Consider the following 13,261-nt stretch of genomic DNA (forward strand, 5'->3'; position numbering starts at 1 on the left):
GTTTGGCAGATGGACAAGTCCATCTATGTTCGGAAAAGAGGAAGGGGGAGCAGAAAATGGAATGCGGTCTGAAAGTCAGCATACGCGTGAACACAATCAATTAAGACCCGAAATGGTTGATTAGATCCTTCCAATGATTGCTAAGCCAGAATCCATCTTCTCGGTTGAAATTGTCTGTTTGTATATGTGAATAGCCTCATGAACGAACCTCTCATGGTAGCCAGATGGCTTGCAAAGAACCTCTGTCTTGGAGAAATCAATGTCATGTGAGCCCACTGAATTATAACAGTGATCTTTCACGGCCGAGGTGTTGGTCCTTTTGTGTTTTAGGTCTGCTTTGTACTCACGGATGCGGGCAGAGACATGTCGTTTGGTTTCTCCAATGTAACTAATACCACAGAGGCAACTCAGTTTGTAAACGCCAGGGTACTGTATGTCCGGAATCACATATTTTACAGACGGAACCAGATCACGGATTTTATGTAATGTGTTGAATCGGACCAGGATATTGTGTTTATTCAAGATTTTGGAGATCTTTTTTGTGATCCCCGCAATGTAGGGTAAGGTGATAGTTTTAAATGGCTCCTCAAGAGGGTCCTTCTTCATGGTTGGAGTGATGACTTTGCGGATTGTGTAGTCGGAGTAACCATTAGCCTTAAGAGCTTGGTGTACGTGCTTGAGTTCACTGGCAATGTGTTCCTGGTCAGAGATGCATTGGGCTCTATGGTGCAAAGTCTTGATTAGGGAATTCTTCTGGGATGGATGGTGGTGGGAATCCGGTTTCAGGTAAGCATCCGTATGGGTAGCTTTCCTGTAGACAGTGGCTCATTGAATCATCAGGTCTCTTTTGTATTAGGACATCCAAAAAAGGTAGCTTGCCATCTTTTTCGACTTCCATGGTGAAACTGATGGCTGGGTGTATGGAATTGATGTGGTCGAGGAATTGGTCTAGAGCAGGCCGGCCATGTGGCCAGATGACAAAAGGGTCATCCACATACCTCTTCCATAAGGTTGGGCGCAAAGTGGCAGTCTGGATGGCGTCAGTCTCAAATTTCTCCATGAAAACGTTGGCTACAACCGGAGATAGGGGGGGGGCCCATTGGGTACCCTCAGTTTGTTTGTAAAAAGTTCCATTCCAAATGAAGTATGTATTGGTTAAACAGTGTCTCACCAAGGGGGGTACCTCAGTGTTCAGTCCTTGATGAACCAAGTCTTCAATAATTGCGATGGTGTCAGGTACAGGAACTTTGGTGAATAAGGAAACTACATCAAAACTGACAAGCAGGTCGTCTGGCGGTTGGTAAGATCTTGTTGATTTTGGTATAACTGCCATCATTAAGAAGGTCCTGGAATTTGTTGTTGTGTGTGGTTTTATCCGTGATGACCGTGGCATTGCCCTTGTCGGCTGAAAGGAGGACAATGTCATCTCTATTTTTCAATTGAGCGAGTTCAGAGCGCTCATCCTTGCTGATGTTACTAATGGGTTTCTTAGCGTTTTTGAGGATGGCGGCGATTTCAGATCTTGGCACGTCTGCTGGGATGTGACCCAAACCTTTGAGGGCCACGTCACCCTGGGCAATGATATAATCCACTGGGATGTGTTGGGGTGACTGGAAAATTCAGCCCTCTAGCTAGTACCGGTTTTAGGCTATGGGAAATTTGGCTGTTACTCTGATTGATGGCAATCTTGTTAACATCTAACTTTTTAAAGTGTGGATCTGGCTTCTTTTTTGACAGGATGTTGAATTTATCAATCAGGTTAACTTTACATTTGGTTTACATTGTCGCGGCAAAAGAAACAGTCACGTTATCTACAAGGTCCCAATCAGATGTGGACATTTTACGTGTTAATTCTAAGCGTGATTGTAAGAGACATAAGTTTAAATTATCAAGTTCAAATCGGAGCAGTCTAATCTCTCTGAGATTAGCGATAGGCGAGCTTTGAACACGATCCGTTTAGCGTTAGGAGAAGTGACAGCAGCAGATGTGAGTGTAAATGCAATCGGTATTACCTTGTTGTCGCGGCATCTCTTGAGAAAGGTGAGCGACTCGATCAGGTGAGCCTTTTTGTCTCGCAGTCTGTTAAAAGATCTAACAGATGTGTGGAAACCCTCCCCCGTAGAGGAGATTTGAAGCTTTCGTGACTGCATTAATCCATACTCTTTGGTTCTTTCGGTAAAGTCAATAGGTAGCAAAAAAATATCACGTTTATTTTATTTTTCTACCTACGTGACTTTACCGAAAGAACCGAAGAGTATGGATTCATGCAGTCACGAAAGCTTCAAATCAAGATTAATTACCAACCCTTTATTTAATATAGGAGAGTGTGGTGTAGTATCTCTGGGAGTCCGATATAGTTATACTAGGGGTTGTTCGGGGGCGCCTATGGTGCGAGAAGACCGCCGTCTGCAGATCGATTCCAACGTAATCGAACGTCTGTCCCTGCGCCTCCGTCGTTCATGCACGGGGCACGTGGGTTTGCAGCGCCCCCTGCATGAAAACGACGATGGTTTAAGATGGAGCTGGCCAGCTCTGCTTCACATCAATGCATAGGGCTATCAAAACATTCCAAGTTCAACCTCAGTATTTAAGTATATATACATAAAAAAGAAGTCAGTATAAGTGGTATATTCAATTCGGTGTGTTATTAATATTGTTTTAATCTTTTTAGTCATTTATATCGGTTTGATACAACTGATATTGAAATCAAACATGACGGAAATAAAATCATAATCCCATAGGAAATACATTAACATTTCATGACTGCTCTCTCACCCCTCCCCCAACTCCCTTGGGAAGTTTCTAGATCTGCCCTCATCACGAAGTAACAAAATGTATAAATATACTAAGCAACTGATGAGGATTTAATTCATTTCAACATCATAATTGGTGACTTGAATGAAAAATTCAGTAAGCAGGTGCAGAGATAAGAATCACATAAAATTGGCAAACTTCACATGAGAGTGAAGGAAGAGAGTCATGAGCATCTACTGCTAGATTTCAAAGCCAACAAAGCCAAATGGTGAAACTGGGAAAGAGATGGACATGATTGTCAGAGGAGTCGTGTCCTCAATAAATTTAACACAGAAGTCACCGCAGAATAATGCACTGCATGTTTCACTTCAACATAGCCAAAGAGAGGGGAATATAATTTCTGACAAAAGCTAGGTAGTTAACATGACATATGATCAGCATCAGTGAGAAGCCTTATTCTAGATTAACTCTAAGAGACAGATTCAAATATCAAATATTCCTGATCTAGCATGCGGCGGCGATGCGTCTCGCTATAGCCTCTCGCTGACAGATGTGTATACAGGCACCTGCGATTTGATAACTTGACCCGAGAATCGATTATACGGAGTTGGGATTGTTTGTTGCATGCACAATACGCATGGATCCTGGTCAATGACTGGCGTCTGAATTGGATGGATGCAATATTCTATGTAGAATCGATTTCTGTCGATAGAATACTAGACCCAGATTAGTCCGATCAGAATATATTGTTTCCCTATCCATGAAGTGTATAGATGTAGGGCCATACTCGCATTGTTGTCAACCCATATGGTTTACCCATATTCTTGTGCAGGGAAATTGAGTTTTCAGGTCCACATGGCGTACAACAGCTTAAATACAGGCAATGTTTGTCTATTTGTTTGTGTTTCTCCCTTACGATGGGACTTTGTAAGGATGAATGTCGAGATTTATAAGTGCACGGGGTGACCAATAAGGTCTGAATTGGTCTGATAAGATTTGCACTGATAAGGGATTGACAGGTATATTACTCGTCATGGGCGTCGTGGGGAATATCAATCTAAAAATAACTCGCAGACTATTCACCTTCCCCCTAATCGTTTCTCCAGACGCAGAAAAAAATATATTTTACACATCACGTCAGCAGCAAGTCCCGGAACTGTATAATTTTGGCAGCAATGATTTAACTTCTTGGTTCTTTCGGTAAAGTCACATAGAAGGAAAATAATAAAAATAAAACAATAATTATATTACTATAATAAAAGAATAAAAATAAAACATAATAATAATTTTGTTTCATTTTTATTATTTTATTATTTTCCTTCTACGTGACTTTACCGAAAGAACCAAGAAGGTGAATCCCTGCAGTCACGAAAGCTTTAAATCGAAATTTAATGATTTAACAACACAAGCAAAACAACCCGAAACGTACCATGGTTCACCAGCATCGGTGTCAAGCGACCCCGACTGCCGATGAGATAGATACTCGATTGTCAGAAACCGGCCCAGACTTTAACGACAAGAACAACAACAACGATACAATGTAATAGTCACGTAGCCGATTTCGTTGAATGATTTGTTGAAGCAATGCTGCTGAAAGTATGCACTGCCAGAAGGAAGGAAGGCCGTGGGATCTGATGGATTGCGTACAACAACACGTTGTGTTCTTATGTGGAGAGGCAGAAGATGTGGAGAGAAGATGAATTGGCTGCCTTTTGAACACGTTCCTTTGGAGTGGGCAGGTAGGAACTTGGTTGGACAGCGCATTCGTGCATGACAGACAGACAAATAATCCCTGGTGGGCAGTGTGGAACCTGTTGTTCCTACCTGTATGTATAAAAGATAACTTGACTTTAGGTAGCCAGGCAGACAGCCCCCTTAACTATCGCCCCCCCCTCCCTTAGGCCCCTCCCCCCTTAGGCCCCTCCCCTGACCCCCTATCCCTTAGGCCCCTCCCCTGACCACCCCCCCCATATCCTCAGGCCCCTCCCCTGACCCCCCTTCCCTCAGGCCCCTCCGCTGCCCCCCCCCCCCCTCAGGCCCCTCCCCTGAACCCCCCCCCCCTCAGGCCCCTCTGACTCCCCCCTTCCTTAGGCCCCTCCCCTGACTCCCTTTCCCTTAGGCCCCTCCCCTGACCACCCCCCCCCCCATATCCTCAGGCCCCTCCCCTGAACCCCCCTCCCTCAGGCCCCTCCCCTGACCCCCCCCCCCTCAGGCCCCTCCCCTGAACCCCCCTCCCTCAGGCCCCTCTGACTCCCCCCTTCCTTAGGCCCCTCCCCTGACCCTCCTCCCTTAGGCACCTCCCCTCTCCGTACCCGGCAGTAAGTCTCCACCAATCAAAGAGCTGTGTGTATTATATATTTATTTATGCGCGACAGACAGACAGATAAATAATCCCGGGTGGGCAGTGTGGAACATTGTTCCTCCCTGTATTATTTCGAAAACTGCACAGGAAATCGGTAATCGATTACGAGGGAAGCAACGTCACTTCCGGGGAACAGGTAGCAGTGCTCGTCACTTCCGGGGAACAGGTAGCAGTGCTCGTCACTTTTGAGGGAGGGACTTCACACAAACATCGCCGCGAATCCTCCTGCTGCGCGTGTTACATCATGCGTGATTGTGAGACCTCTTCAAAAAAATGAATCCCATTTTCAAGCGTTTACTGCTTTTTCTTAAAGGGTTTGTAGAGCGTCTTTTATATGATTCAGTCGACGATACGCTCAGTGACGCTGCGGCCAAGGAACAAAATCTTGTGTACAGCTCTGTAAACCACAACCGACGACCTGCAAAACCTCATTATGATATCCAATAACGGTGATGCTGCTGCCGCTGTTGCCTTGGGCGTCTCCGCGGCCGCCTCCACCATCGCGTCAACGGTGGCCTTCCTCCTGGGGGGGGCCTCAAAGTTCGCCTTGGCTGCTGGACCGGTCTCCGCGGGCGCCTCCACCATCGCGTCGACGTCGGCCTTCCTCCTGGGGGGGGCCTCAGAGTTCGCCTTGGCTGCTGGACCGGTCTCCGCGGGCGCCTCCACCATCGCGTCGACGTCGGCCTTCCTCCTGGGGGGGGGGGGGGCCTCAAAGTTTCGCCTTGGCTGCTGGACCGGTCTCCGCCGACGCCTCTACCATCACGTCAACGGCGGCACGCTTTTGTTAAGTTCTGCGCGATCTTTTGGTTGTGCGGGACATAGTACGGCAGGTGTCCGGGTCTATGTGCTCGGTTGGAGTCGCGAAAATTAAATTAATAACTGACGTTTACAAGGCTGAAATGCTCTTATAACTGAATTGTCAGACAATCTGAACACGGGCTTTTATAGTACGGATTACATTCATATTGAAATTAGCATGCACATGGTTTGTAACGCCTATATAGCCGTGGGATTTTGTTGTTGTATGTGGTTTTATCCATGATGACTGTGGCATTGCCCTTGTCGAACGAAAGGATGAAAATGTCATCTCTCTTTTTCAATTGAGCGAGTTCAGAGCGATCATCCCTGCTGATGTTACGTTTGATGGGATGTGACCCAAACCTTTGAGGGATACGTCTTCCTAGGCAATGATATAATCCACTGTGATGTGTTTGGGGGTGACTGCAAAATTCAGCCCTCTAGCTAGTACCGGTTTTAGGCTATGGGAAATTTGGCTGTTACTCTGATGACAATCTCGTTAACATCTAACTTTTAAAAGTGTGGATCTGGCTTCTTTTTTGACAGGATGTTGAATGTATCAATCAGGTTATAATACGGATTACATTAATATTGAAATTAACATGCACATGGTTTGTAACGCCTATATAGCCGTGGGATTTTTTTTCCTGCACGTATTATTTTGGAAGTATTGGCTAAGTCACCCTCGAAAGAACGTGCTGGGTCTTGTGTTTTCCAGCGCGCACATATATGACCATGTTGATGTTACGCTGCATGGTTTATTTTTCAAGTTTAAAATAATAAAATCATAAACAGAATGTGTACTTGTGTAAGGTTGTTTTTGTTAAAAACGTGTTTCATAAGATTGTATTAAACACCACTACATTTTTTTGTGAACAAGAATATAGAAAGGGAAAATAATGTAATGTATCAAAGCAAACAATCAGTAATCACTTTAAGTATGATTCATGCAAACTTTGGTTTATGCTTCTCTGCCGATTATTTATTACAACTACATCTCTGAAGGAACTTGAGTTTCAGGTGTGAACGGAGGTTTATCATGGTAGACAATGAATTCCAAAAATGAATGCGATGACCCTTCAACATTAGGGAGCAGCCCCCGAGAAGGTATATTTCTCATTTCATATTTATAAAGAGCTTCATCTCCAGGCGCTTAACATAGTTTAAAAGGCGTTAATAAAAATAGTGTTCTTCTTGGTTTATTCGGTAAAGTCACGTAGAAGGGAAATAATAAAATAAAACAATTCAACACGTAGGCTTTCGCGACCAATATTATTCATAATCAACGTTTTTGGGTTTAGATCGCGTCACCATTCTGGCGAATTGCCCGATGATGCTGGATGCAATTGCCAGCGAAACGTCGTACTCAAATTGTAAATTGTTGTGGTTTCACGCTTCAACACACCGGTGGGCTAAAGCAGTGAACTAATTGTCTTTTGTCAACGTGACACTTTTTTACTGATTGGCCGTGTCGGGTGGTGGAGGGTTACGACACATTTATAAATAACGCGATCTAAACCCAAAAACGTTGATTATGAAAAATAAAACAAAATACAATTCTCACGACGTTTCGGCCACAACGCAGGCAGCCGTCCTCAGATGAAGAAAAAAAATAGAGTGATTTAGATGGCAGGGGCCTCACCGCGACAGAGGGATTATGAAAGTGCAGGAGAGGGACAGGAAGCAGGAGGTGAGAGAGATGAGATAAAGTGGGACAAGGCCATGGAAATATGTAAAGACTAACGTCAGGTATTTGAAAATAAAGCGGTGTAGTAAACAGGAAGTTATTACACCATTGGTACCTCATTTGCCAGTAAAAAATATGATAATTGGTTTTTTACCCTTCTATCTGGCAACAAAACTGACACCTTTTTTTTTACAAGGAGTCATGTTTGCATAGACCACAATACCTGCTGTCATAATGCAAACAAAACAACATAACTGATAATGTATGCACTGTCCTTGAAGTTGATTGGTCCACACCCGAGACAGCTTTCCTTAGAGCCTAGCTCTCATACTTTGATGGTGCATTGTCTTTGAGTTGTGCGCATTTTGTCGTCATCTGGTCCAACCCATGTGAGACTAGGCTCTAAGGCAGTGGTTCTTAACCTGCGTTCGATCGAACCCCAGGGGTTCGGTGAGTCAGTCTCAGGGGTTCGGCGGAGGTTAAGACGCACACCCGACTCATGATTCGTGATGATACGTCCAGCTTGGCCATAATTGGCTGCAAGTGATCACGCTACATCGCTTGGCCTCTCTGTGCTGCAGGGAATGTGGTGCGCTCGGTAGTCGACTTGTGACTGTCGTGATGGTACGTCGTGTGATTTATTTCTTAATATTTTAATCCCTTCATACTATGTCGAGCAAAAAAAGAAAGTGGTCGGACGAATATGTACAATATGGATTCACATGTATAACGGAACGTGATGGGAGTCAGCGTCCTAACTGCATGATTAGCAATGCCAAGTTGAGCAATTCTAGTCTAGCACCGGCAAAACTAAGGGAACACTTCCTTAAGCTGCATGGAGATGGGGAATAAAGAACACAACGCTCGCTGAATTCAAGGTGAAGAGAGCCAGATTCGATGAAAAGGCTACTCTGCCTGTTCTCGGCTTTGTACCCATCAACAAACTGATCCTCACAGCATCGTACGAAGTTGCTTACCTGATCGCAAAGCAGGGCAAACCACACACCATTGGTGAAACACTCATAAAACCAGCTGTGTTGAAGATGGCGAATATCATGCTGGGACAAGCAGCTGAAGTTAAGTTATCCCAAATTCCTCTTTCAAATTACACCATTAGCGACAGAATAGAGGACATGAGCAAATACATCTTGGCTCAAGTAGTTGCAGATCTGATTTCAAGCCCGGAAAAATGCAGCCTCCAACTCGACGAGACCACAGACGTTTCCAATCTCAGGCAGCTTGCTGTATTCATGCGCTATGTGAAAGACGACGTGATAAAAGAAGATTTTTTATTTTGTAAGCCTCTTACAATAACAACTAAGGCAGCCGATGTGAAGAAACTTGTGGATGACTTCTTCAAAGACAATCTTTCGTGGGATATGGTTTCTGCAGTTTGGACAGAGCTCCAGTCATGCTGGGAAGAAAGTCTGGTTTTGGTGCGCTAGTGAAAGCCGATGCACCACACATCATTGTTACGCATTGTATTCTGCACAGGCATGCGTTGGCAACAAAAACCTTGCCTCCAAAACTGACAGAAGTATTACAAATTGTAGTGGAATGCGTGAACTATGTGCGAAATAGTGCTCTGAGGCACCGCATCTTCAGTGAGCTGTGTAAAGAAATGGGCTCTGAATTCGATGTACTTTTGTACCATTCTAACGTTCGGTGGTTATCCCAGGGACAGGTGCTGAATCGTGTTTTTGCCACGCGTGTGGAATTAGCCCTGTTTTTGCAAGAGCACCAACATTGTCATGCAGATTGCTTCAAAAATTTTGAGTTAATTTTCATTTTTGCTTACATGGCTGATATCTTCGCAGCTCTTAATCATCTCAATCAGCAGATGCAGGGCGGTGGAGTCAACATCATTGAAGCGGAAGAAAACCTGAAGACTTAAAAAAAAAGCTACCGTTATGGAAACGACGAACAGAGAACGATAACTTCGCAAACTTTCCCCTGCTGGACGACTATGTAAGTAAGATCGAAGATGTATCTGGAATCGGAGACATTTCTGTACCCGCGGAACTGAAGCAAGCAATTGCCATGCACTTAGATGAGCTTGCAAAGTCTCTCGACGGATACTTCCCTACAAGAGAGTCATATCCAGCATGGGTGAGACAGCCGTTCACGTTTAGTGTTGAGACAGCAGATGTCAATGATGAATACCTCGACGAAATCATTGAAATTCAGCAGAGCCAGGTTCAACAGCAACTCTTCAGAACAACAATGCTCTCAACGTTTTGGTGTCAACAAATGTTAACGTACCCTGTTATTGCTAAGAAAACCCTGGAGATTTTCATACCTTTTGTTACAAAATATCTTTGCGAGCAATCCTTTTCGAGGATGCTGGACATAACGAAGAAAAGGAACAGACTTTGTTGCGAAAATGACATGAGAGTGGCACTTGCCAAGGTGAAGCCACGCATTTCTGAACTGGTTTCTGAAAGGCAACAGCAGAAGTCACACTGATTTGCAGTAAGTATTCATTATTTTGTTTTTGTGTGAAAATCATGTTTTGCTGGTTTTGTTCTTTTAACACAGTGATGTTGATGCACGGTTCATTTTGTGCACCAGTAAAACATATACCTATGTTTTGAATTTGAAAAAATCACATTTTATTTTTCCAATTATGAAACTAGTGGGGTTCAGTACCTCCAACAAGGTTAAGAACCACTGCTCTAAGGAAAGCTGTCTCGGGTGTGGACCAATCAACTTCAAGGACAGTGCATACATGATCAGAGTTATGTTTTTTGTTTGCATTATGACTGCAGGTATTGTGGTCTATGCAAACATGACTCATTGTAAAAAAAGGTGTCAGTTTTGTTGCCAGATAGAAGGGTAAAAAACCAATTATCAGGAAGTTATTAATTTAGCTGAGCACCGCATGAGGGGTGAAGCTGAGTGCTGGGTAAGCAATGTAACTGAGTACTGGGTGAGAGGTGTAGGTGAGTGCTCGGTGAACAATGTAGCGAATTGTTGGGTGCGTGGTGTAGCTAAGTACGAGGTGAGTAATGTAGCTGAGTTTCTGGGTGAGCGGTGTAGCTGGGTGCCGTGGTTACCCACCGAGATCGGATGAGTCCCACTGACTCCAGGTATATTGGCAGAGAGCCCCATATCCACCGGCAGATCGTCTCACGAGCCACGGACCTGGACGAGCCACATGACGGCAATGGCGCTAATCCCTGCTTACAGCGGTGGAAATTACACATTCCCATGGCAGCACGTGCAGCAGGAGCCAGCTCTTTAGTGCTGTACTCCTTTTTTTTCCCACTAAGGTGACCAAGGTCACTTGCAAATGAGACGTGAATTTTGAGTTTTCTGGTGTTTTCACCAGATTCAACAAAATCAACAACTCCATAGGACACCTGCTGTTGATCATCCCCACCAAGTGGCACTCATTTTATCGTCGTCGTAGGGAGGGACGATGGTATGAGTCAACCCCCACATAGCCAGCATTTGAACGTGCAAGTTTCCGATTGCTGTGAGCCACTCGCTCTACCGCTGAGCCACCCGTTACATCGCAGGATCGTGAGGAGGTGGCAACAGCTTGGAGAGGCCTTAATCCAGCAGTGAATTCACCCTAACTGCTGCTGATGACGATGTGTGTGGTGGTGGTAGACTCACCAGTCACATGTTTGAGAGATCCAGGCCCATCCAGACCCATCTTCATCAGGCTTGCCTGATATTTGACCCTCTTACTCTGTCAAACTAAATTGAACATCGATGCTATAAATTGTTCTCATTTGTGTCACCGTGGCTTCCTCCCACAGCGCCAAACTCGCATCCATGTTATTGGCCAAATATCTCACTGCAAGTCCCTCGTAAAGAGATTCTTGAGGCTCGCTGGCTTTTTCCTCATGAAATACTTGTCTCTATCTTAATTTTGGAGCTTTCGTGACTGCAGGAATTATTCTTTGGTTCTTTCGGTTAAGTCACGTCTAAAGATAAAATAATAAATTAAATAATAGCATATTACGACGTTTCGATTGCAACACAAGCAATCATCATCAGGCATAAAAGAAATAGCAACAAAAATCTAACTAGAAAACTATAGACAGACATACAAGCAGACAGACATCACAAGGACACACAGAGAGAGGACACAGAGAGAGGACACATATCGGCACAAAGAGAGAGGTCGTTTCTGTGACGGTGCCTTAAATATAGAGATGGGGGCGGGGGCGGAGAGAGGGAGGGGGCAGAGAAAAAAATAGCATATCAATGAGTGGACGGCAACGTGATGCTGCTGCAAGTAAGATGACGACGCGGCACGGCACGCAAGCTTGAAAATCAGGAGAAAGACAACACAAGATCCAGGTTCGTTTCTACACAGTACACAAAATCTGTCATTTGATCCCATCTGTAAAGAATGTGATTCCTGACATGCAATACCCTGGTGTCTACAAACTGAGTTGTGGCTGCGGCAGCAGTTACATTGGAGAAACGAAACGACATGTCTCGGACCGCGTTCACGAACACAAGGGAGATGTGAAACATGGTAGGACCAATACCTCTGCCGTTGCTGATCATTGTTTTAACGCCGTGGGCACACACAAAATAGATTTTTCCAAGACGAAAGTATTCTGCCAATCCACCAGCTATCATCAGAGATTTGTTCATGAAGCCATCCAGATATATAAACACAGACACAACTTCCACCGAGAAGATGGGTACAAACTGAGCAATCATTGGAAGGACGTTATTAACCAGGTAAAGTCTTAACTGACTGTGATGTTTCCATCCTACCTGCCTATGTCAGCTGTTATTTCCGACTCTCTGTGCCTTTCTCTCTCTATGCATCTCTCTCCGATCTCTACTCTAGTACTCCAGTGACCCAGGTGCTGCCGCGGGGTCCACTTTCTGCCCCGCTTCCCCCCCCCCCTTCTCTCTCCCTCCCTTTCTCTCTCCCCCCCTAAAGCCGATCTCTCAGATCTCTCCAAGTGCTGCCACGTGGTCCACTTTCTGCCCCGCCCCCTCTCTCCCCCCACCTCCTCTCTCCCCCCCTACTGCCGATGCCTATATAACCTCGTGCCACGGCAGAAACTCTCGCCTACTGCAGCAGTTTTTTTGTTGCTGTGGTTGTCCCACCTGATGACGATTGCTTGTGTTGCGATTTTTCTACCTACGTGACTTTACTGAAAGAACCAAACAGAACGATAACATCCATGCATTGCCACGCTGGAGATGAGGTGCGGACCTACTGAAATCTCCATACCCCGGGGGTTTTGGCAACATATAGGCTGGCCCCACATGCTTCCACGGGATTTCCCCCTTTTTAAATCCTTTATATTAAGTTCGCATGCTTGCGTGCTTGCGTGCTTGCTTGCTTAGGACCGTGCAAATCTTTCGGTCGTTTTTTAACCCACTTCCCGTGATCCAATCGAGCTGACATTTTCCACACAGACTCGTTGTGCCAGACAATTATTGTTCGTGAAAAAAAATTCCCAAAATGTTACACTTTTTAGGCAAAAAAAATTATTTTACATATATTGAAATAGAACTCATTCTTGGCTTTGGCTGAACGTCACAGTATAAGAGCCCAGAGCGTAACCCCTTCACAGGCCGTGGCGGAGTAGCGCAGTTAGTAGCGCCCTCGCTTCCCATGCCAAAGGTCGCGGGATCGATCCCCGCGTCCTCCACAGGCGAATATATTTTTAAATCCT

Source organism: Lethenteron reissneri, chromosome 46, assembly GCF_015708825.2.
Source record: "Lethenteron reissneri isolate LAM-NWPU_2019-01 chromosome 46, ASM1570882v1, whole genome shotgun sequence".
Lineage (NCBI taxonomy): Eukaryota > Metazoa > Chordata > Hyperoartia > Petromyzontiformes > Petromyzontidae > Lethenteron > Lethenteron reissneri.